A 27,149-nucleotide genomic window follows, 5' to 3' on the forward strand; every position below is an offset into this window, starting at 1 on the left:
CAAACTTTTTAGTTTAGAAAATTTTTAGCCTTTGTTTTAGGTAAATTTGTGTGTCAGAAATGCAATTATTAAATTGCATTATTTATAAGCCATTATTTACCATGTAATATTTACGTCATGTTTCTTTAGTAATAAAAGAATCGTTTAATTTATAGATGGAATTTTGCAGAGTGTTAAAATTTTACACGGTTATATTTAAAAACGTAAAATATAAGTTTGAAAAAGCGTGGGTGTCGCAAACACGTACCCTGCTTGAAGTTTGTTTAGGAAACTAAAGATTTCAAAGTGCGTTTAGAGGCAAAAGAACGAACTATGTTTGTGTTTACCAATATAGAGGCCCGCCAATGTTTATTTTACTCCATTGAATTTATTTCATTCGCTCATTAATCTTGAGCCCATAGCAAACGTACAAATCAACCAACTTATACTACTTAACCAAAAGTCGTAATGATATTATTAGGATAATTGAAGAAATTCTTACGACAAGATCATGGAGTATTGGCAGATCTTTACTTTTAACCTTATTAAACCTTGCTTAAAGATAACATCCATTGCCATTATCCTGATAAAGTTTAAATGAGGGAAGATGTTGATAAAAAAGGGGGAATTTCGCAAACATTTGCTTGTGTAAATAGTACCTAAAAACCTGGCTAGGATAATAAAATAGCAAATATAAAACACAGTCGTAATTTAGTAAATATAATAGCGGCCACGTATATTTTCCTCTCAGAATAAACTAAACACTAGCGTTGTGGCCTTCAGTTTGAACGTAAGTTCCGTCTATTAGTATACATAAGGTGGCACGATATTTTTTGCTCGAATGAAACTAATAAAGTGTATAAATAAAACCTTTTAAAAATACGCTCCAATAAATAAAAATTATAACCTTAAAAGGTGTAAAGATATGGACGTAGAAATTTCAAATTCTTCTACCACGTGACTCGTTTCGTTAATTAATTTATTGATATATTTTAAAACCAATGAAGGGAATATTTTAAAACATTCATTGATGCATTTAATATTAATATTAAAAAAAATATCCTGCCATTTAAATTTTATACCTATTTTGAAACTAAATAATTTTGCGAAAATAGGTATAAAAATTAAACAATTTTGCGAAATATTCTTCCATGAATAGAAAACTGAAGGAATAAATATCCCTTGCAATTTATAAAGGTGTAAGTAATTCTATTTCGGTCCCTGAAAAGATTGCGGGAGAAGTTAGAAAATCAAATTTGGGCAAAAATGAAAGAAAAAAAAGTAGATACTGATTTGGCAGATCCTTGCCGAAAATGAAATTCATTCCAATCGAGAATTTCTTTTTATCTCTCTCTCTTGAGATAGGCTCTCGACAGTATTCAACTTTATACGGGTGTAAATCTTACCTTATTTAAGATGAACTGCCAATTCCCTCGTTGGATGGTTTAGTCGCTGACCGTGTCTGGTTTGTCTCGTTACGCCTCTGGCTGGATTAAAAAACTGTCTGTCCATGACATTTTGCAATTTTTCAGAGCTTCCCCGTGAAAGAAATAATTCATCCTTTAGTCCGAATCCGAGAGATTATTTTTTACCAATGGTCAGTCAGCGTAACTCGTTACCATTATCAAAGGCTAGATTATATTTCCTCCTCTCTATTAGCTGGTCTACAGTTAAATTGTAACTTGAATTTTTGTCCTTTGATCAATTTTTTTTCGAGTGACCAAAGAATAATGTTATCCGGAGGTTCGATCTCCCTTACTAAAATGGGCTCTTATTATGCCACTTTTGGAGTGACAGTTTCCCGCTCTTTCTTTTTACCCCTGGGGGGCATTTTACGCCTATACCACCCACATCCAGCCCCTTGCTAGCCCTTGTAAAAGATTCAGAGATTTCTTTCTTCGACTAAAAATACCTTTATTCAAATTTAAATTCAATCCACTAAATATATGTCATTTTTTAAAAAATTTCCAAATTGTCCATCGTGCACAAATAATACGAATTCATAAAGAATCTCTCAAACCCAAAAGGAGGAGAAAAAAACTGAGGTAGACAGTCGATCCACGTGATCCTAATGCATCCTCTCTCTCTCCTCTTCCAATCCTTTCCATCACTGCTCTCGCGCTTCCCTCATCCCAAGATTCTAGGAAAGGTAATGATGGCTCTGCAAATCCCCCCTTTAATTTTTTTACTCAAACTAATTCTTATCCACACCCAATGCAATTAGGCTAATTGGTTGAACCCGCTGCTCGTTTTTCAAGCGGAGGGGTTTATCCTTTTTAAATACAGACTTGGGGGTTAAACCTCCTTGTAAACTTCAAACTCTTTTTACCAAAAAAAAGTTAATTATTTTTTTTTTACATACATTCGCTTTCGTTTCTAGCAACGGTGTTCTCTTCCAGGGAGGAACCGCGTTTCTATTGGTTGAAATTCAGAAAAGCTTCAAGTTGGACAAGTACTTCTTCAACGGCGTAAGAACTTGGTGAGTTTATCTTAATTAAGTTATAAGAGAGTTTGGCGCCACTTTTTCAATATGAGCTTGAAAAAGAAGAAAAATGTTCACCAAATAATATTTTCTTCTAATTTTAGTTTTAAGGTTAAATTCATTAGTAATTATTGAATAATTAGACTTAATCTCGGTAAGTGTATATTTATCTTGGTGTAGATGTAACTTGAGAATTTTTTCGTCTAGTTTTTTTTTTCTTTTTCGAAGGTAGATATGTTGAAACAAAATATAGTTTTCCGATACATGTAAGATATACTTAATTACATGCCTATTAAGTGACCTTCACTCATTTTAAAATGTGGTTAGAATATATATATAAAAAATTACCGAATTTCACCGTAATAAGATGTATCTTGAATTAAAATTGAGTCAAAATGAGATAGTGAGAGAAAGAGAGAGAGGAAAAAATAACATTTGATATCCCGACCTGAATACTTAACACGCAGTGTAATTTTTGTTTCATTCCTTAAATATCGTTTATATATATATTTGTCGATATCTGAATTGATTTAATGACTTTACCAACCCGCTTAAACCAATTTCGCGCGCCTTTGATACCTTTATAGCCTAGGGATACGTACTTGCGTCTTCTGGGATTTATTCGCATTACAGAAAAATTCTCGTATGTTCCCGCCATAATTTTAACACGCAAAATGCTTTCCTTAATTCTTCCTCAAGTGTTTAAAATTAAATTATATAATGATACTCAAATTTCAAATTTCTATTTCTAAATTCCTGATTTAAATATTTGTGATTTAGGTTTAAGTGTCAATTATTTGAAACATTATTGTTTAATTTAAGGAAGAATTTATTATTTTCGAATTTAAATGGTTTTTCTTTATCTGTCTCTAAGCTATAAACCCGTATTGCATGAACCAAACCTCCCCTGATTCAAAATTACCCATTTTGGGCATTGTCGTTTTGTCAAGTGTCTGTCAGGTAATTACCGTCGTAAAATAACTATTTTTCTCTCTCTCTCTCTCTCTCTCTCGCAGCATCTTCCAATCTTCCTCCCTTCTCCATCCTTTGGAAGAAAAGGAAAGTAAAAAAATAAAGATAGCTAGAGGGGTAAAAAATAATAAAAACGATTGGGAGGTTTCAATAGCGCAGTTCGATATGACAATAAAGCCGAGACAATAATGCACCCATCCTCCTAGAATCCCTTTCTCTCTCTCTACCTCCATCCTCATCTTGAGCTTCCTAGTGATATGATACTTTAATGTTTCGAAATTGCATCGAATCAGTTCAAGCGAAAAAGAAAATCTTCCCGTTCATCCGTTAACCTCTTCCTTCTTATATTTTTTAAAGGAAAAGTTTACTTCGTAAATTAAGTTTTTATCATTTGTGATATTTTAAAAAAATTGATTCAAAGACGTTTTATGATACTTTGCCGTCAGGGCCACTGTTTTCAAGTTAATATTGTCTAGAGTATTTTACGGATGATCCCTTATACTTAAGAAACTGATTTAAAGAATTGTTTCTAATATAATTAAGGGGTCATCCCTAAAACACTCAATTCATAACTCGAAAACAGTGGCCAGGACGGCAGAATGGAGATAGAAGTTACATTTTCGGCTCAAAATCGTTAGTCCAAAGAACATCCCCCTTAATTTATGGCAGACTTATCAGAAACTATCGATCCATTTAATTAAATTGTAGAACGTGAATTATGCTTAATTCTTTAGTTAATTCATTATTTACTCCGCAGTTATTTACAAGATATAAAGAAAACTGAAATATTTGTACTGTACCTTGAAGATGCAGAAATGGGCGCGAGAGATAGGAGTGGGTAGTGGATGTCGGAGGGGGCACCTTGGAAAAAGGGGCATTGTTTTTATTGGATGGAACAATACGCTTCTATCATTCTTTTTCTTGCCTCGAGTTTTTTATCTGTTTATAAAATCAATTTGCTTATTGATTACGTCTTGCAAAGGAGGATAAGAATATGGCGGGGACAAAATTGCTATATACCCTTTCTTTAAAATAAACGGAGAGGTAGGTGAGCGGGACAGATTGCCAAGGCAAATCGAGCAATTGGCGTCATTGTAAAGAAAATACCAAGGAAGGAAGAAGGACAAATCGAGGGATTAATCACTCCAGAAGATAGTTCTGAACATCTCACGTTCAAAAACTGACATTCCAAAGATTTCATTGTTTTTAAAAACATTAATTAATCGAGCTCGGTATGATATACGTGACTATACGTCCAAGTACTTGGTACCATTGGAAAGAGGACAGTTAAATTTATAACACTTCAATTGCCATAGTTTTGATGTCCTGTAGTTTGTCTATGTTCTGACCCCCGTGCCACGTACGTGGTTCCAAAACTAATTAAAAAAAACCTTATTTACTGCAGCTGTGGTTGGTTTGGTTCCAATTACTAGATTGCTATTTTCTTCTGGTAACATTGGATAGAGAAAAATTTTGTCTATATCATCCTCAAACCGTGTTCCGTTAGCATTTGAATTGTCAGAGTTCTGAGGCTTCAAAGCTTCACTTGTTTATTGTGATTACCCTCTCGAAATAAATATGGGATCGAAGGAGTTTTTTTTGTCTCCCATTCAATTTAGCTTTTCTTGTTTAGAGGCATTGTTTCAGACTAGCTCAAAAAAGAATAGGAAATAGTAGGGGGATAGAAGGAGGGTTGACAATTTTTGCAAGGTTGGAATATTTCCTTTATTTCCTTTTTCGTTCCATTTCTCTCCCCCTCTCATTTTCCTTAATGTCTTCTTTGAATCTTCTTTCTTCATGGAAATGATTTCCTGACAGACTTTAATTGCCAGATTACTTATCATTTGTCGTAACTGTCAATATTTAACGCTTATATCAAAGTAGAGTTACGCCTTTTTTATCCCGTCGATTTATGACGTTTAAGCTCTAAGCGCGCGAATTATTTTATTTTAAATTTCAAATTTAAACGACCGTTACGAAGTTGCGTCCGTAATCGCCCCCCTCTTTTCACCCCTTCCCTTGTCTTTGTTCCACCTAAGCAGTAAGCACAGAGCCCCCGAAGCCGGGACGCCCTCTTCTCGAAGTGTGATGCTCGTCAGTTTGATGGATATCTCCCAATCGTAAGTGCCGGTAGATTATTTTTAGCTTATTAGTTCGGCTATAATTAGGTCTTAATTGGATCAAAATCGCGTGATTTGTGATGAACTATGTGCCCAAGATCAAGGAGAGAAAGAATATAATCATTCTGGGATGAAATATGTGATGTAAGTTTCGTTTCCAATGTTTTTTACTTTGGGGGAATCCTTTGTTTTTTGCGCGGGGTTTTGGGGGGTACTAGGCTTAGACTTAGGGAATCCCGGCGGTAACTCTACCATAGGATTGTTTTACTGCATACCCTTGTTTGTATATTAATACTGTATTCCTTTAAATCTGGTTACATCGAAATTTGTGTAGTGGCAAAATTTATCCCAAATTAGAACCTAGTTAATAGTAATGGAATTTTCCTACCTTTGGCTGTATTGGCTATATTTAGTCAAACACAATTCAAAAGTTTTAGTCGAACGGTTTTCAAGTGCGCGCGCAGTCGTCCGGGTTTCGTTGCTTAGCAACCTTCCGGGATATAGGGGAAAGAAATCTTGCCAGGGGTAATAGTTCGAATGTTAACGAGTAGATGGCGCGAGAGAGCTATTTTGGTGGGATATTTTGGCGGGAGATGGAAGGAGTGGGGTGGAGAGGGGAGAGGGTTGAGAAAAATGATATTAATAAAGCGTGTAATTTAGTTTAATATAGTAATAATTTTATAATTCAAATTTAACTAATCGAAACAATGAAAATAGTATTATTTTATGGTGAATTCCTTTTTCTACGCAAAAAATTTTATATTTTATTAGAATTAGAAATATTCCAAATAGAGTAATATCGGTAGAGAGGGGGAGTGAACTGTGTATCCCCTTCGTTGAAGGCAACTTTGTATTAGAGAATACTATTTGCCTTCGGAAGGGGGGATATCACTAAGGTAAGAGATAGAGGGTTATGACGTTGCCATATATGTGAAAGATATTACTCTATTGTGACAGAAATAAGAAAACCTTATATACTTTATAATACCTTCTTTACCTTCATATCACTCGTAAGGTTGACGTATTTATAAAATCTATCACGTGACAAATTATTAGTCGATTGAACTTTAAATTTTTGAGGTTCATTTTTTTGTGAGACAATTTTTGATAATAAGAATATTAAATTTTCACGCCTAATCTACTCCTATAGCTGTTGCGAGTAATAAAATAAATAAGCCATTTACACACGCACAGCAACATGGTAAATACATCCTTATTTATTGCGATCACGTATAGCTACTGTTAGATAACGAAAGGACGCTAAGAACCCAAGATGCTATTGTTATACATAGGAAACAAAGTCATTTAAATTACAAAGAGTAGATTGACCCTCTATTTGATTTTTTTTTTTTTGTAAAGGGATTGTGACATTCAAGGTGGTGATTTGACGAGACGTGGTTGTCAACTATTGAAGTGTCGATAAGTGGTTACCACCTCGATTGTGCCTCCCCTCAAATTGGTATTTTTCTTGGCTACGGCCCGCTACCCGCATGCGCCCTTCAAATTTCTTATACGGTTGACTGATTGAGCGTACCTCATCCTTATGCACTCATGAATACATTGTATCCGATGTACGGCTTATTAGTTTAAACTATTTAGGACTTTTACGTCCGTTTTTAATTCGATTTCTCCTCTTTTTTTTTAACCATTTAGAGTAGTGAAGTTCATAAATTAATGTAAATAATTTTGATTTATTTAATTACTATCTAAGCTACCCGGTGTTGCCCGTGGTGAGTTTTAAGGAACTATAACTGGGATGAGTTTTATTTGTACGTAGACACTAAACATTAAATTTACTCCTTGGGGCCATGCACCGTATGATTAAGATAAGAGTCTGCATGATGTTGTTTTCTAAGAATCAGTTTTTTAACAGCTTCCAATTTAATTAAATCTATGCTTAATTAGTTGTTAATCATAAAATTTAAATATTAGGACGTTCTTAAAGGGAGGGTGAAATGGAAAATCAAGTGATTTTTTTTATCCATTCTTCTACTAATTATAAGACCAATATGCTTAATGAAACATCCAGGAAATACCTCCGAGTGATTTTGGAATTCAAATTAATTTGAGATTTCATTTATAATTTGAAAGTAGCACCTCCTCCGACCAATCGCGTAACACTTTGCCTTCTTGTTAACCTAATTTAAGCGGCACGCTTAATGTCGAATGAAATTTAGCGCGAGATTTGATAAACATTAGTAATATTGGCAAAAATTTGTCTAATAGAGTAGTAATTTTTATAATAAAGCTCCCTCCAATCTACCACAGTTTATGAATATCTAACCGAAATATGTGGTTTCTAATGGTTTCAAGTTCGCTCGGAATTCCAGTAACCGTGAAAATATATTCCATTGAACGCGTTTGGTCCTAAAATAGCTCGACTAAGTTGTATAAATTTCATAGTTGTTTTAATTTCTCAGAGGCGTTTACTTTAACCATAAGTTTATAAGTGATATGTTCCATAAGTATGACACTACCTATACTTCGTAATGATAGAGACTTATAGCTCGAGCTAGTTCAAGAACGACAACCGAGAATTGAAGTATACACTCGGTTAGTTTTGCAGTCCATCTTCTCCTATTTAGTCTGTACTAAGCCTTTGACCAGGCGTCGCTTTACCTCCAATCTATGACTTACGTCACTTCATGACAAGCTCCAGTTTGTAAGCAGTGTCAAACTTATGAAACATAGCTTATGATCCATCGTATTGTAATTAAACCTCGTTACTTAGTTGTAAAGTTGTCAATCCTCTCAGTTCATAAACGTTAGTAAATTTGGTCAGGCGTGAAGCGCTTATGGTATTTTAATCCCATTAAATAGTTTATTAACCCGCCTCGCGAAATTAGCCTATAACCACGTGGCGTTAGAAACATTTATTTTTAGATTTTTAATGAATTTAAAATTGCAAATTACAGAGTTTTAAAACATTTAAGCTGCAATTCAATTAATTTAAAAATCATTTCTTTCAAACACTATTTTTAGAAACAATAGAACGATTAATTACGAAATTTATTCTAATATTGATATGAAATGCTTTAAATTACACCATTTACAAAAAATAAATTAAGTAACTAGTTAGTAATAGGCATGCGTCTTAAGCATTGTATCCGGAGTTAATTATTGTTAATTTTTCCTTTTTTTCCTTTTAAGTTTGTAAAAATGAAAAATTCCCCATTAATTATGTCCAGGGGGAACAGAAGCTTCGTTTACACCACGTTTACTTCAGTAAAGCAGGAGGGGGGGGGGGGGGGTGCTAAATATGGAATTGGGGGTATGAAATATACTAACTAGAATCACGAAGCATCCATACGGGAGTCGGCTAGTTTCGAAAAGGTTATTTTAAAAAAAAAACAAGACGGCCCAAGGGCTCGTAATAGTAGCCACATCGTACGAGTGAATAGCCCCTCTATACCCTACCCTAATGAGTGGATAACCCCTCTATAACTTACCCTAATGAGTGAATAGCGCTATCTTTTACAATGCTTAAATGATTTACCGTGCATAAAATCAGAGTTAATAGCCCCTCGATGCCCTACTCTAAACAGTGATAAAATTATAACCGTATAAACTTACTTACGCTGTAATTCTAATATTCCGGCGAATCGAAGAACAGATATTTATGCCCAGAAACGTTTGAAAGCGAAAGTTTAGTTATAGTGATTATTCCCTCGAATTACCTTTAGCAATGCTAAAATGATCAAACGCGTAACGCTCATTTAACACTATGTTAGCTCTATCTAAACCCATACCCCAAAGATACAAGTTCAGAAGTATCCGACCCCAAAGATACAAGTTCAGAAGTATCCGACCCCAAAGATACAAGTTCAGAAGTATCCGACCCCAAAGATACAAGTTCAGAAGTATCCGACCCCAAAGATACAAGTTCAGAAGTATCCGACCCCAAAGACACAAGTTCAGAAGTATCCGACCCCAAAGACACAAGTTCAGAAGTATCCGACCCCAAAGATTCAAGTTCAGAAGTATCCGACCCCAAAGATTCAAATTCAGAAGTATCCGACCCCAAAGATTCAAGTTCAGAAGTATCCGACCCCAAAGATTCAAGTTCAGAAGTATCCGACCCCAAAGATTCAAGTTCAGAAGTATCCGACCCCAAAGATTCAAGTTCAGAAGTATCCGACCCCAAAGATTCAAGTTCAGAAGTATCCGACCCCAAAGATTCAAGTTCAGAAGTATCCGACCCCAAAGATTCAAGTTCAGAAGTATCCGACCCCAAAGATTCAAGTTCAGAAGTATCCGACCCCAAAGATACAAGTTCAGAAGTATCCGACCCCAAAGATACAAGTTCAGAAGTATCCGACCCCAAAGATACAAGTTCATTATAGTGATTACCCATTTTAGTGATTATCCCCTCGAATTACCTTTAGCAATGCTAAAATGATCAAACGCATTACGCTCATTTAACACTATGTTAGCTCTATCTAACCCCACATTTGAATTAACCGCCAAAACGTTCCAGTCAATCATAACATAGATGGCGATAGCTACCGAACGAGAACGAAAAGGGGAAAATCGTTATCTATTTAATTAGCACATAAATAAAAAGAAAATAAATATAAAAACCCTAAACATACAAATTCATAAGTATCCGACCCCACAGATTAAGAGGTACCCCACCCCACATCACCCCGACATTTTAGAGATAAAAATAAATAATAAAAAACTCGGAGTTTCTATCAAGTCTCTATGGCTCAATGGTAGAATCTTTGCTTACCACGCCAACGACCCGGGTTCGAATCCCGGCTGCGATCTCAAAAAAATTTTAATTAAAATTAAATCTCTAACCGAGCCCAGTTACCCCTATGGGTGGGTTGTGGTAATATAAAGTTCCTTTTAAGCTAAAATCTGACGATAACGAAAGCGAAAACTCCGGCCACTACTGTTACTACTGTTACTACTACTACTACTACTACTACTACAGCTCGGGTCAAACTAAGAGCCTATCGTATACTACGATGTGGCTAAAAATGTGGAAAAAATATATATATAGATAGTTTTCAGTTGCGAAAGGGCTACAGAAAATTCCTCCCCGCTCTCTCTCTGGGCACTTAAACTTCAGCGCAGTGTTGTCAGGACCTCTGTCAGTCAAATACTGATTGAAACTGAACTGCTATCCTTTCTCTCCGCCAATTTCTTCACTCATTAACAGCCTGGCAACACTGGGGGAACGGCAAAAAGACCCTTTTGTGGAAACTATGTATATTGAACGCTTAAAAACCCTTCACGCGCCTTTTTTTCTATGCAGTTCACGTACATATTTTTTTTATTTAAACCCTGGTAACAGAACAGCGTAGTAGTGTTGGTAACCGGGGTAAATTAATGTTTGTAGATCAGATGGTTGAGGGATATCTTTACAAAACTCTTTAAAAATTATTTGTCCTAAAATTTTGGGTGCAACAACAACACAACCATTTCTCTTAGTCCTGATTTTTTTTTTTTTTTCAATACGGATTTTCTCGTGACCCTTGGATATCTTTTTTTTTTCCTTTGGCGGAAAAAAAAATGGCAAAAAATAATAAATTAGTTTAAGAAGAGACAGAATTAAACCCTCTTGGAGTTTGGGATGTTAACAAAAAACAGGCGTTTGTGGGGATAAATATATATTTTTTCTTACTCTCCTGACTATATGGTGAAGAAGGAGAAAAAAAAAACGTTCTTAGCACAAAAGATTTCCAAATATACGACTTGAAACAGAAATTATGATGCTAATAAATACCGGGATACACTAAGAGGTTTTTTTTCTTTTTTTTTTCTGTCTTATTTTTTTAATGGTTTCAACAGAAAAAAAATGAGAAAGTTATCTATATACACCCTCTTATAATTTTAGTAAGGGTTAACTTCAATCGTTTCTGTATAAGTGACAATTTAAATACCTTCTCAAATAAGAAGTTAATTTTAGATCAAATTAATTATTCCTGACACAGTCTAATTACTGTTTCATCTTTAAAGAGTAAAAGGTATTAAGTAAATTTGTTCTGAATTTAAAAGGAATAGATATTTGCGCGCGTATGGGGCTAGCGAAATTTCCTCCCCCCCCTTTTTCGTAACTTTAACAACGCTTCAGTGTTGCCAGTAATTGTTATTAGAGTATCTCAGATTTGGAACTGAATTGAACAGAATTCTACAAGCTTTTCAGTACTCTGTTGTAGGCCTAGAAGAGGTTGATCAAGAAAAAAAAATCTTATATTTCATTTACAGTTACGACGTTTTTGTATCCGAGGTTTTAAATTCTTACCTTACCCTGATATTAACGAAAACAACAAAAAAATTTAGCACTAAACAAAGTTAATAATAGTTCATAGTGATGAGAGAGGGTTGATTTTTTTTCTCCCTTTTTATCCCTAGACGCTCTTATTAGGCGTGGGATAAGGATTGCCGTCTAGCTCTCTTTTATTTTTATCTGTCCAAGGGCTATCGAAATATCCGGATGAATTCGAAGAGTTACTAAGAATAATAATGTAATAATCGTATGGAATTAATAGTGTCAGTATCCCTTTAATATTATATATTTCTTTTTATAGTTAGTCAGAACAGCACCGTCAATTTTTGCAAACAGACCCCTGAGATATTTTTTCCTCCCAAGTTTGGTTGTACTAAACTTTTCTATAAAAGCAAAAAGCAAACCGCATCCCCAGACAACCTCAACCGGTTTCAAAGTTTACGCTGGAGGGACGTTTTAACCCTTTCGTCTCAAGCTAATAAACTAAATCCGCGAGTGAAGTAAACCAAAATTATTATAACCTTCTTTTCAAATCGTCTTTTGTTGCGAATTACATTGCATTGCTCGGAGCCTGCTCTGGAATTTTTTTGCGTGTTCCATAGTTAATAGATAGATCACCTTTTCTTTGGGTTAGCGTCTTTCAATGTTCAGTAGCGCGCTCGGAACCGATCCGAACTGTATAAAAGGACAGATCGCTTTGTAAATCGGCATAGACATTTTGGCGGGGAAAGAAGTAAACTCCATCTCATTAGTTTTTTTCCCGCCAAAATGTCTATGCCGTTTTACCGAGCGACCCACACTGATCTGTGTTTTTATACAGATCGGTTCCGAGTGGAACTCGGGCTGACCAATAGAAAACGTGAATCTAAATTTTCCAATGGAAAACAAAAGACTTTTCAGAGCACTCCGAGAGCGCCCCGAGCAGTCCAATTCGCTATCAGACTCAAACTCAAAACCGTGGGAAATTGAAAAGCACGTGCGATGATTTATCTCGCGCCAAAATTTAAACCTTTTCCTACACGTGCGATGTGGATTTCTTGCGCCAAAATTTTAACTTTTTCATACACGTGCGATATGGGTTTCGCGCGCGCTATTTCTAACCCATACTCTCATTAAAACTCGGTCATTTAATTTCGATGATATTAATCAAAACTTTCAATTAATATACTTTTATTTGGCAAAAAATTACTCGATTGCACCCCTCATCCCGTCGGTAGAATTTTTGGGGAACAGCCGGAGCCGTAAGGGACTTTGGATGATGATTTTCATTCCAAAAAGGATGCGGCTAGCTTTGCTTTGCTTTTTTAGTGTATGTGGGGATATGAAAGGGGTATATCCTTTGCATATATTTAATATAGCTTCAACACAAGCCCCAACACACCATTACTTTTATTTTTTTCTTAGAAAAAATTAAAAACTCGTTGCGTTGGTATTATTAGCTAAGTTTTTTTTTATTTTTTTTATTTTATACCGGTAACCCTCCCTAATTTTTGGCCAGAAATAAAAGGGTGAAATTAATTAGAGCTAATTCTGTCCATTTAACTTGTTGTTCGAGGGATTAATCACTCTGGAGTCGGGAATTCCGTGTCTATATGTGCACATATCTATTTAATTGAATGTAAATGTGTTAATGAGTGGTTTACCCCTTGGTTGTTGTTCAGGTTTTTTTTTTATTATAAATCGTGCTGGTATTTTAGCTCTGGGGTTTTTTTGTAGAGAGTTATTTTTGTTTCAGGCATAAAAATATTTTATTTTTATTTTATGTAATTTTTTTTGAGACGTCAAGAAGAGCTGTGTCTGTAATTATCGCGAATTTTGTAAATTTTTAATTTAGAGGAACTTTTATCCCCTCCCCCTTCCCCCCAGTTACCCCCCCCCCCTGGGGGTTGCGGGGGCAACGCGATTCTGACCGAATTTATCTTTTAAAGATTTAACTAAATCGCTCCAATTTTAAAGAACGTAATTGTTTTAAAAGCCAAGGGCTAAAAAAAAAATACAAGAAAAAAAAATGAACTTCGCTTGTTTTTTTTTTTTTCATAAAAATATAAGACAAACGTGGGTTAGATTAGTATATACGCCTTAAGATTTTTAAATCAGTTATGTGGGGTTGGGTCTGTTAAACACACCTTATAGTTAAATTTTTTTTTTGAAGTTTTTCGCGATAATCATATTAAAATTTAAGTTTTAATATTATAATATTATATTATGTCTTTAAATTATTATGGGATGTTAATTAAGGGGTTAAGTAAAGAGAGAGAGAGAGAGAGAAAATTAAATTATATTCCCATCACCTTTTAAATATTAAATTAAAAGTGTCGACTTAATTATATACAACGTATAAATGAATGAATGAGAAAAAAAATCCATTAACAAGCCGACATATTATTATGATATTTAACAGTTTAAATTATCAAAGTGTATAATAGAGTTTTATAAGTTTGGGAATTAAATCTTTCATCCACACTATTTTTTAATCAAAGTAAGAGTTGTATTTTTTATTTTTTTATTTTTTTTTTTACAATTTTCTCCCCTTCTAAATTTATATACCTAACATTACATTAAAATTTCATAAAATTGCGGGGGATTTTATCGCGTCTGCTGTATTTTTCGCGCCTTTTTTTTATTTTATCCGTGTTCAGTTGTGCATCAAAATTTCCCGCTTTTTTTCTCTCCTCCCTCTCTATATGCATATAGACCCCGAAAGTATGTAATAGGAAATCCGCGCCCAATATAAATGGGTGATTAAATTGGAAAATCCCTTTTCAATTCATTCAAATATCTTAAAACAATACGTATAAAGGTACCGACCGTAGATTATCCATAATAATATTTCCCTTTCTGGTAATATTCTTCTATTGAATCAATTTAGTTAGTTAGGGATGAAACGAATGGTTCAAAATCTCGCGCGTTTTGTCGCGCGACGTATTTTTGTCCACTTAATTATATGGAATGGGGTTAAAGCGGGGAACGTGGACTTTTTTAAATATATCTAGAGCTTTATCTTAATTAGGCTTAACTGGGTGGACGTCTATCACCGTCCGTAGATGACAATCAGTAAAGGTGTTACGACACGCGAATGGAAAGTTTAAGTTTGCTTTTACAGATTCGACGTTATAGTTCGTTCGTTCGTTCGTGCCTTGGAGATTTATTTTTTTAATTCGATTTTTTCTTTCTTATCCGTTTTTTGTGTGTGTCCTTTCTCGTTGTTTTAAGCGCTTAACCCGTGAGTTCTTCATCAGTTTTAGGTGGTTCTTTAGGCGTCACCCCTTATTTTAAGCCGCGAAAAGTGGCCCCTCCCTTCTGGTGACCTTAGCATTTACCTATCTTTAAATATAAATGATTCTAATTCTATCTCTCTCTCTCTCAAAATGCTTTCACCTTTTTTTTTTTCTTTTTTCTCTACTACAAATTTGAAATTAGCTAATTAGTAAAAGGAATAATAATTATACTATCCTTAATTTTATATTAATGTATTTATTCATTTTTTGAGGGTTCTTTGCATGGGAAAAGTGTATTAATTAACAAAATCAATCGATCATATTTTTTTTGTTGTTGTTCTTAACTCGTGAAGTTGCCACTCCCAATATATAGTTATTGTTGAATATTAGGGAGGTTGTTTTAACTATATATACATGTATATACTTGTTAAAATTTAAAACAAAAAGTTCAATGGCTTCTAGCTATACGCTTTTTTTATCTAAGAAGTTTGGACTCATTTTTTTTTTTTTTTTCAATATAACTTAGTTGAGTTTTTTTAAATTTGGACTGAAAAAAAAAATGTTATGTTTTTTTCCCCTTTTAGTCCGGTATGCAACAATTTTTTAATCCTTCAATCATGAATCTATTTAATTATCACCTTGATTTTTAATTTAATTTAATTTAATTTATTAATAATTAATTCTATCTTTAGCTTCCGCTTTAAAAGCCTGAGAAATTATGTGTATGGTTAAGGGAAACAAGTCGAATATTCCAGAGATAATTAAACAGCTTCTTGATATTTTGTATATCAAAATATCGAGGATTTTTTTCTCTGTATCTATGTTATAGTTTCTTTTGGGGGGGGGGTTAAAAGGTATTTAGCTTTCAGTCTAAAAAAGACAAGTGGTCGTCTATCTTATCGAAGCAACCCTTTTTTAACTTGGCTCCCCTAACTCTTTTTTATTGATTTAATACATTGCAAATGTCCTCATCCCATCAGCTTTCCACATTACCTTCATTTATAACGAGTCGATGCCCCTCTTTTTTTATTTAAAAAAAGAAGAAATAAGGAGACAAAAAAAGACCTTTCTTTTTTTACCATTTTTGTGCACAAATTTTATTTAAAAAAAATTAGGAGAAAATCAATTTATTCGAGGTAAAGATTTAAAGAATTAATTTCACAACAAATTGAATATTTTTCATCTTGATTTATTCAAAAATTACAATTTATAAATTTTACAACCGTAAGAATTTTTTTATTTCTAAATATTTTTCTTTTAAGTAGGAAATACTTGCTTATTTTCGACTCGTATTAGTGCAATTTGCACTCGTAACATTTTAGCTATAAAGCTACAATTAACCCCCATTTAAGCATCTTTTTATTGAAATTAAATGTTCGTAAACAACTTTAGTTTGTAAAAAACAAAACAACATTACGACTGCAGATATTTTATTTGGGTTTGCCCAAAGACTATTTATAGTAATTAGTGTTTACAATCATAGACAGGAAACTCTTCCCGGTTTCCAGTATACCCTTAAAATACCCCGGGCAAACGCCAGATAACTTATAGCATAAGTTTATAAGGTATTTTCCATCCATAAGTATGACACTACCTATACTTCTTAATGCTAGAGACTTACTGAGAGATAATTGGAAAATTGACTACGCTCGGTTGGTTTTGCAATCCATCTTCACCTATTTAGTCTGTACTAAGCCTTTGACAGCGCCTCACCAGGCGTCGCTTTACGAGAATCTATGACCTGCGTCACTTCATAACAAGCTACAGTTTGTAACCAGTGACAAACTTATGGAACATTTCTTATGAAGTTATGCTTATAATTAAAATAATTTAAATTTTCACGTGACAACCCCACCAATTTCTTGATTATGGAGATAGTTTTGAACCCCATAATCATGAACGACTCCTAGGCCTACTTTCTCTTTTTAAAAGAAATAACTTATTCCATTTTAAAAAGGAATAATTTCACTAAACTGAGCACTATCAACGTTTTTTTTTCAATCTTGTATATTGAATTTCATTCATCAATCACTTAATATTTCAACCCTTTCTCTCTCTCTCTATACTTCGCTAGCAACGTAATTATCTAGTTGTTTCTCTCCTTTTAATCATTAAAATAATCTGGGGCAGACGAACCAGGTGAATTTATTAGTAATATTACAACCAATTTAATATAAAATAAAATTGATATATAAAAAAGGGTTAAGGATATTTTTACACGTCACGAGGGAGACCACGAGTTTTTTTCTTTCTTTCTTTTTGGTGATGGCGCAATCTTTTCTGAGCAGAGTCCCCACCTGGCCACCGCAACATCCTTCTAAATTTTTTGTGATAGATTTTTTTTATGTGTATCATTTATATATATTTTTTTATATGGGTATCTAAAAAAAGTCCAAAAGACAATATATAGGTTTTTGGGAGGGAAATCGCGTGTGCGTTTAGGATCAAAGGACGCCTTTTTACCTCTCCGAGTGACGTATGTCACGGAGAGGTTCTGTAACGATCGTGTGTGTCTGTTTGTTTGTTTGTGTGTGTGTTAGTGTGTCTGTTGTTACACCCACGTGACCGCGTTCGCAATTTCCAAATCGGAGCAAACGTGTTCGCCATTTCCGAACTGCATTCACAGTCACGGAAATAGCTCACACCACCATCTTCTGGTCTTTGTCCATTCCACACGGACACCAAACTGTACATACTGGCTTCTAATCACCATTATCTTCTGGTCCTCGTCCATTCCACTTGGACACCAGTCTGTACATACTAGCTTCTAATCACCACCATCTTCTGGTCTTCGTCCATTCCACTTGGACACCAGTCTGTACATACTGGCTTCTAATCACCACCATCTTCTCGTCTTTGTCCATCCCACTTGGACACCAGTCTGTACACCTGGCTTCTACACCACCATCTTCTGGTCTTGGTTTTTGTCCATCCCACATGGACACCAGTCTGCACACCTGGCTTCTACTCCATCGTCATCGTTGGGTTTAAGACATTCGCGGCGATCAGCTAGGGTTACGAGAAACGTCTAGCCTCCCAAGGGTGGGTTGTCCACCAAAGGTTTTCGCAATTGCGGTTGTTCTTGCTTTTAACTGTAGTTCGACACCCTTATATACTACCTATTTGAGTAAAGCAAAGCAACCGGCGTATGCTTCATTTCAAACGCCAATATTAGTCAAGTCTCTCAAAAATGTATAATTGTTCTTTTTTAAAACTATGTAACGTTCAATAAGGCGAATAACTAACGAAGAAAATATTAAATATTAATTATATTTATTTTTATATTTAAGATAATCTTGTTTCTCAATTCAAAATTAATACGGAAAGAGTTAAAAAGCAGTCTCTGTTTTTGTCTGTGTGTGTCCGTCCGTTGTTACAGTAGTGCGCTGCGTTAGAAGTTCGTTTTGTTTTGATGTGTAAAGAAATCCTACAGAACCATAATATTCCCTTTATCCTTAATATAAAGTGAATATGTGGAAATATTTTTCGTAATTATGATGCATGTAGTACTTTTGTAGCTTTAAAGCTCTATTTCATTTTGATATTCCAAAGATTTTTTTAATATTATTATTTAAAATGGATGTTTATATATTACTTAAGCTATACTACATCTGTTTATACCATAATCCTTTCTAAAGTGAATACAAGAACAACGCTTCTATGTTGATCAAATGAACTTTTATTTGTCAATAGGCCTAATGAACCAAAAAGTAAACGCTTGGGTTTGGTTTTCGTTTCTGTAATGCAGAGACATTAACGGTTCAGAGTGAGCCGAAAGTTAAATACACTTTTAAATAATTAGGCTTAGATTTTACAATCATGGTGGAAATCTGGGCCGCGTTCAGCAGAGCCCAGCGCTGTTAGCAGTGTCCTACATAACGGGAATTTGTTTTTGAATTTTGACGTCACGGTGGTTAGCGCTGAGCTAGCGCTGTCTTCAAAGAAAATAGTCGGCTTTTTGGATAACGTGACGTAAAACGCGTAGTTCTCAGCTTGGCGAAAAAACCATGGAGGAATTAATACAAATAGCTCTATGGGACTATAGCTATTTAATTGGCGTGAAACCAGTTGATCACGCGAGAATTTTAAGAGATATGTTAGTTTCTAATTTTAATTATAAAAGTTGTTACCTATCTCTATAAATATGTTATCATACAGTTTTTGTTAAGCCTTGGTACCTTGCACGCTTTATTGCGCTAGCGTCATTTATAAAACGACGATGACCGGAGAAAAGCTATGACGACAGACCTCACCGGTAAACATTTCCAAATTCCGCTGTCTTTTTTGGTGAGCTCTGCTGAACGCAGCGCAGACCAGTGAAAGGTCTGATCGTAATCGGATAATAGCTCCGTGTTTTCATGCTTTTTATGGTACGCATTTACTTTCAGTGTGTGTAGCCACAAATAAGCTTTGGTGTTATGTAACGTTAACAGTCATGTTGACAAACTAAGAAAATCGTTGAGATGAAACGAGAGGATAGTGTTTACATGGCAACCCTGTTGTGAATATGGCTTTGAACATATAGGGCATACAGTTGAGGATTAGAAAATTGGGCCTTTACAAACACGTAAAGGTAATATCCCTCCAAAGTTTTATCTCTATTTCCCGTTTTTCCCCAATCGGATGATTTTAATGTGTACAAGTATATCATTATTGGATGTAAAATGTCTTCTGATTTACAGTATATTTGCTATGCTTTGTATACTGCTTTAATATTTCATAAATTTTAACTCAAGAAACATTTCCATATCTGGGTAAATAAGTTTGTAAGTAGTCGTCTTGACTCGGAGAGGTAATATTTTGGTTTTTCCAACTTGTTTATTTTTGAAAATTAAACCAAGATCGAAAGGAGAGAGATTATACTTTGATCAGCTTTTTTATGATGTTACGTATAGGGTCTATTTTGTTTCGTAATACATTTTTTATTAGCGTTTAGTCTCGCAACGGATGTTTATGGGCTATCTTTATTAGGGAGGTTATATTAATTATACAAAAACTTTTTTCCATATACAGGGTGGCTCTGATAAGTCTGAAATAAATTAAAGGGGATGTTCTTTGGATTAATTATGATTTCGAGTCGAAAATGTAACTTCTATCGCCATTTTGCCGTCCGGGCCTCTGTTTTCAAGTTAAGATTGGAATGCTTTAGGGATGACCCCTTATATTTGTTCAATAAACTGATTTTAGACAATGATTTTATTTAATTAAGGGGTCGTCCCTAAAATACTCAAATCTCAACTCGAAAACAGTGACTCAAAATGGAGATAGAAGTTACAGGGAGCCCATTCCTATAAATTCCTATATTTTTGAATTTTTAGATTTACAAGCACTTTTTTTAGATTTACAAGCACTTTTTTTTAGATTTAGAAGCTTTTTTTTAGATTTACAAGCACGTTTTTTAGATTTACAAGCACTTTTTTTAGATTTACAAGCACTTTTTTTAGATTTACAAGCACTTTTTTTTAGATTTACAAGCACTTTTTTTAGATTTACAAGCACTTTTTTTAGATTTACAAGCACCTTTTTCTAGATTTACAAGCACTTTATTTTAGATTTACAAGCACTTTTTTTAGATTTACAAGCACTTTTTTTAGATTTACAAGCACTTTTTTTAGATTTACAAGCGCTTTTTTTTAGATTTACAAGCACTTTTTTTTAGATTTACAAGCACTTATTTAGATTTACAAGCACTTTCTTTTAGATTTACAAGCACTTTCTTTTAGATTTACAAGCACTTTTTTTTTAGATTTACAAGCACTTTTTTTAGATTTACAAGCACTTTTTTTAGATTTACAAGCACTTTTTTTAGATTTACAAGCACTTTTTTTTAGATTTACAAGCACTTTTTTTTAGATTTACCAGCACTTTTTTTAGATTTACATTTAGTTACATTTTCGACTCAAAATCGTTCGTCCAAAGAACACAATATCCCTTAATTTATGGCAGACTTATTAGAAACACACTGTATTGCGTTTCAGGTGAAGCTATAGGTACGACACCAAAACGTAATTTGTTTGAAGCATGTTATATAGTCTAAAATATTTTCTTTTTACTAAAATCTTACCCATACATATTTTCTTCAACCCTTTTTTTAGGTATGTTAAGAAACACATTTTGACCTTTGGTTCTTTCTAAGAAGATGAATAGAAAAACTTTTAAATTTTCCTTTTTAGCCACATCGTTTTCTTTTTTTGGTTAGAGGCCCATAGTCCATAACCTAACCCTTTTTTTTTAGAAAAAAAAAGATTTCTATATATATTTCTAAACAAGGCTTAACAGTTTCGGAATATATACTGCCATTTACTCTAAACCTCCCAGCATCCCAGGAATGGAGAGAGTGGGTAAACTAAATCTGGCTGGCTGGCTGGCTTCTAGGGTCTCAAAGATGGAGGGAAATTTAAGGTGGTTAGACCCTTTATAGGGGGTACTTTTTTTTCACCCAAAATCTTACACCACAACCGAGAGTATATCGTAATTCTTATTTATGTCCATTTTTAGGTTTTTTTCCGTTCTCTTCTTTCCTTTTTCCTTCCAAACTCTCCTCTTTTTTATTCAAGAACAAACTAACTACACCCCTACTTGATCCTCTCCTCTCCTCATACGCGAAACCATTTTTAAAATATAAATTTTAAGCAAATTTCACGTATCTCTAAACAATTTCGGATTAGAAGTTACGTGGTTTTTGCTCGCAAAATGGATAGAAATTTCTTTTCAAGAAAGGGGTAAAAAAGTTTGAGCAATAGTTTTTTTTCTTTTCTCTAAGTCGCGTTTCATTTTGAGTCTTCTACGTTTTGTTCTTGAAGGTTTTGGTTTCAATGAATTGTAAATTGTACCTGATACGGACTTTAGACTCTGGTAGGGACTAAACAGAGTTCTACGTTCGAATTACGACTTTCATGGTATATTATCATTTATTAACTTTTATATATTCTTTTCTTTTTAAACGATTTTTTTCTTCTCTTCTTTAAAGTTTTTCTTCTTTTGATTATCTTAGTCGCTGTGGGTTTTAAATTCTTATATTTATAACTGGCTATATTTTATCCAAGGAGGGGGGTTAAGATTTCAAGTTGAAGGTTAAGGAGAACATTTAGAAACTCTTTTTACTCTTCTTTTGAAATTCCTCTTATGTAAATATACCTTGAACTTGGGTTGGGTCAGGTTGGGAGTTAGGGGGATCATGCTTTAGCTTTTTTTTGGTAGCATACTTTTAGCTTGGTTTTATACACTTTTGTTAATGAAATATCTAGAGTTTTAAATTTAATTAAAAGAATTTAAATTAATTAGATTTTTTTTATTTTAATATCTTTAACTTGGTACCTAAGGTTAATAGTAGCGTACATATGAGTTGGTTTTATAAACTTTTTTTTAAATGAATTATAGGGTTTATATTTAATTATTAAAATTTAAATTAGAATTTTTCAATTTTAATATCTTGAACTTTGGTAAGATTAGGAGTAGCGTACATTTAAGTTGGTTTATACATTTTTGTTAGTTAAATATTGGGTTTTTTATTTAATTAGTATAATTTAAATTAGATTTTTTTTAATTTTAATATCTTGAACTTGGATAAGGTTAGGAGTAGCGTACATTTAAGTTTGTTTATACATTTTTGTTAACTAAATATTGGGTTTTATATTTAATTAATACAATTTAAGTTAGTTTTTTTTAATTTAATGTCTTGAACTTGGGTAAGGTTAGAAATAAGCGTACTTTTATGTTAGTTTTTATACACATTTGTTTGTAAAATTGGGTTCCACAGTTAACTAACATAAACACAACTTAATTAATTGGAAAAACCTTAATTTAAATACCTTGAACTCGCTTAAAGTTGAAAGTAGCAAGTAGTGGGACACCCTTTTCAGGTCAACTATAGAAATTGTTAATAAATCTATATTATAAAATTAACTAATACAATTTAAAATTAGTAGAACAATTTAAAATTTTAAAATTTGGGAAAATTTCCGCGTTGTAAGTACAAATTAACAAAAACATTGTTCGTGTTATCGTTAGATAATAAAATGCGGCTCATTATATATATATATTTTTTTAACTTACACTAGCAAATTCTTAATTGCAGTAAATTGCATGAAACAATCTCAAAAACGAATCAAAAATTTTTTTATTCTGTTTATTAGTTTTTAATGAGCTTCTCCCCTAAAAACACGGGAAAGGAGTAGGGATAGCTATTTCACAGGATATTGAAAGGGAAAAAAATGGAAGAGAGAAAAGAGACAAAAAAAGACACTTATTGCGTTTAATAATGACCGTTTTCCAGCCTTGTGTTTATACACACACCATTGATTTTGTGCCCCTCGTTTTTTAAGCATTTTTTAGACTTGAGTTTTTATAAAAGACAAACGTATATAGCTGAGAAACAAGACGTTCCTTGTAAATAAGTAATTCTGTGAATCAGGGAAATGGGAAATGTATTTGCACGTTAAGTAGAAGTCCTTTATAAGATATGTTACGTGAAGTATGACACTACCTATACTCCGTATTTTCTAGAGACTTACTGAGAGCTAGTTCAAGAACGACGCGAGAATTGACTAAACTTGGTTTTGCAGTCCATCTTGCTAATATGAACTTATGCTTATAATCAACGCCAAGTCCAAACCACTTTAATTAGAAGGCTGGAAATTTGCAGGGACGTTGCTCTTAAGTAGTACCCGAGCACTAATTAAGATTTTTCCCATCCGTTATTACCATCTTGAATGAAATGGTGCCCAGAAATGTAACCAAAACTTCTTTATTGAATAGCTTTGATTGCGTGTTTCAACTAATTTCACTATTATTACTAGTATACTAGTTCCATACATCCTTTGTTACGCCATCTTTTAAAATGGCGACCCGAAAAGTAATAAAAAATTCCCCGAAGGGCTGACGGGCAACGCTAGGCGAATCTGCTCTGGACAATAATTGCCGTCGTATGAACCCGATTTAAAATAGTTTAATTGGAGAAGGGGTATGAAATCTTCCTGTATATATGATTTTATCCCCTTAGCTATTAAATATAAAAAAAAACATCTAAACTCGTTATTTTTGGGGATGTTATCATGGGGGTATGATTTGATAAAAATTAAGGTTTAATATTTTTTATTATTATGTTTTTTATTTATTTTTTTTAATAAGTCTTTTGAATTTATTCAATTAAATGACAGGGTTCATACAAACCTGGAAAACCGGGAAATGTCAGGGAAATTAATTGTTGACTAAAGTTTAATTTGGTAATTTTAACTGACTTTAAAGTCTCCATTCGCTCGCTGTTTTAAAAATAATTAGTCACTTTTTAATTTAATTTTAAGATGCGCGAGTGTAAGGTCTGCTTAATTGTTTTCATATAATTTTTCTGTCATGCGTCCTACATTTCCTAAGTTTTAAAATTTTCCTATAGTTTGTCTTGAAATTTCCAATTTTTCCCATAAAATTTCCAAACATTACGCCATGAAAAAGTAACATGAGCAAAAATATTTTTCAGGGAAAAATCTTGGAAATGTCAGGGAAATATATGGGAAAGATCCCGGAAATGTCCGGGAAATATATGGGAAAACCAGGAAATTTCAGGGAAATACATGGGAAAAAACCTGGAGATGTCAGGGAATTATATGTGAAAAACCTGGGAATTTCAGGGAAATATATGGGGAAAACCTGGGAATTTCAGGGGAATATATGGGAAAAAACCTGAAAATATATGGAAAAACCTGGAAATTTCAGGGAAATACATGGAAAAAAACCTGGAGATGTCAGGGAAATATATGGGAAAAACCTGGAAAAGTCAGGGGAAATATATGAGAAAAAAAACTTGGAAACGTCAGGGAAATCTGTTTTCCTAACGTTGTTGGTATATGAACCCTGAATGATCCCTAAAATAACTATATACGTTTGTATGGGGTGATTTCTTTGCATGGAAATTAACGTAAATATCAGTTCGCCTCTAAGAAATGTCATATCTATATACGGCAATGTCATTCATCTGAAATATCTATTTTAATTTGATTAAAATTACAGTCCTAGCTCGCGAGAAAAGCGCCCCTTGCTTCATGTGACTGACGCTTTTTTATCCAATTTTCTTTTTTTTAGTTAGTAATTAGGGAGTAATTTAAATAATTACCGAGGCTAACCGCGCTTTTCCTAGAACAATGTATCTTTTTTATTATTATTGCGATATTGAAATTACTATCCCGATACTGACATTATATTTTTTTATTAGCTGAAATTATTTAAATTAAATTTATTTCTTTTTATATTAACCAAAGCAACACCTATTAATTATCATAAAATTTAATATTTCTTCCATGGAAGTAATCATACTTTTCGGCGCTTTAAAAGAAGAAGAAATGAAAAAAAATGGACTAATCCTTTCGCGCGAATAATTGGCGAAGGATTTTCGAGATACGAGAAGAAAGGAGAGTTTTTGGGGAATAACGAAAATCCGATTTTACTTTTTAACTTTTAAACCGCGCTGTTAAATCGCGTCATCCTCATCACCAATGCCGCAGCTAGCGGCAGCGAGCGCCAGAGAGAGAGAGAGAGAGAGAGAGAGATCTAGGAAGTACCACTAGCCACCACGTTTTTTTACTCTCCATCCTCTTCACCTTCTTCTAATTCGTACGTAGCAACCTGAAAACGGAATGGTTGCTATAGCAACGGGAGTAAGGCTGTTTCTCTGTCTCTCTCTCTCCTCCACGCGCTCTCTTAGGGCGCGCCGCCAGAGAGGGATCGAGACAAAAACACCCGAGGCTAGCTCTTCTCTCTCTTTCTAAACCCGAGAGAAAGAGAGAACCACGCGGGGAAGCTGCTATCCAGAGGTTTAAGGAATCTGGATTCTGGCGGCTGGGGGAAGGAGATGGATTCATCCTTCTCTGGATTAGAAATAGATGAGATTGTTGTGAATAGAAAACTTGTCAGTGTCGTCTATTTGAGATAAAGGGTTAAGATGGAACTGTATAGGGATCTTACAAACCTGGAGAACCTGGAAATGTCGGGGAAAGAAATTTGTTGACTAGAAATTCAAGGAAAACTCCGGGAAATTTATGATTTTTTTTATTAAAAGTCAGGGAAAACTCCGGGAAATTTATAAAATTTTTTATTAAAATTCAGGGAAAATTCAGTAAAATTTATAATTTTTATTAAAATGCAGGCAAAATTCAGTAAAATTTATAACTTTTATTAAAATTCAGGGGAAATTATGTAAAATTTATAAATTTTTATTAAAATTCAGGAGACTCGAGTAAATTTTCCTTGAAGGGGTTGCAAGGAAATACATGGTGGGAAAACAGGAAATGTCAGGGAAATCGGTTTTCCTGGAAAATTGATTGGGTATGTGAATCCAAAGACGTTAGATGGGGCTTCAAAGTTACTAGTCCTTTTGTTTGAAGTTTAATTAGTTTGACCTTGATATACTAGAGTAGTTTCCTAATTCCTAACCTCCACTTGCTAAATTGCATTTTGTACTTTTTGTATGTCAGTTTTCCCATCCGAATATGGATATAGGTTAAACAAGATTAACCATCTGATCTGTCATTTTTCAGACTATAGCAGACTGAGGGGGATCAAAAAGGAATTGCTGGGGGTTTGGGGGTTTGGGGAAGGGGGGGGTGATGGGGAGGCGCGAGCCAGACCGATTGTTAATTGGAGTTTAATATAGGCGAGCCCAGGCTGCCGAGAATCTCAAAAAGGCTTTTCTTCAGTTATTTTTCCTAGACCCTTCTTTTCTCCCTTCGTTCGCCTCTTTTTGCTCTTCACTGTACGCCTAGCTATAAAACTAACCGGGAGGGGGGGGAGGATGGAGAAGGGGGGATTAAGAGAGAGAGGGGTGAGGGAGGGAGGCGTCGAATTGATTATGCCAGCTTTGCCTTCATCCTTTTTACCCAACATGCACTGCGAATCTAGTCTCAGTAAAAAAAAACGGTTCCCTTTTCTCTTTATAAAGCCTTTAAAGACCGACCCCTTTGTTTAGACTACTCCTTATTGCATACACCTTTTTCTCTAAATTGGAATTCGAAATATTCTTCTAAAACCATCTTCCAAGTTAATTTTAACCAGTAATTAAATCTATATTAAAAATCTTTAATTTGTTTCTTCTCTTATACATGCAGGTTACGTCATATGGACCCAGCTCGCACGCTGGTTTGATTATATAA

At 34.0% G+C, this 27,149-nt stretch overlaps 1 long non-coding RNA gene across 1 annotated transcript; it reads left to right on the forward strand.

Moving 5' to 3' along the window:
- Positions 1 to 593: 593 nt before the first annotated feature.
- On the forward strand, positions 594 to 27,136 carry LOC149610184 (uncharacterized). The gene is made up of 3 exons (XR_016376605.1): positions 594 to 769; positions 2,360 to 2,458; positions 27,105 to 27,136. It is a non-coding gene; the product is annotated as an uncharacterized LOC149610184 (long non-coding RNA).
- The last annotated feature ends 13 nt before the right edge of the window (positions 27,137 to 27,149 follow it).

This window comes from Phalangium opilio, unplaced genomic scaffold, assembly GCF_054372755.1.
Source record: "Phalangium opilio isolate 3A_F unplaced genomic scaffold, DU_Popi_V2 ptg000329l_1, whole genome shotgun sequence".
NCBI lineage: Eukaryota > Metazoa > Arthropoda > Arachnida > Opiliones > Phalangiidae > Phalangium > Phalangium opilio.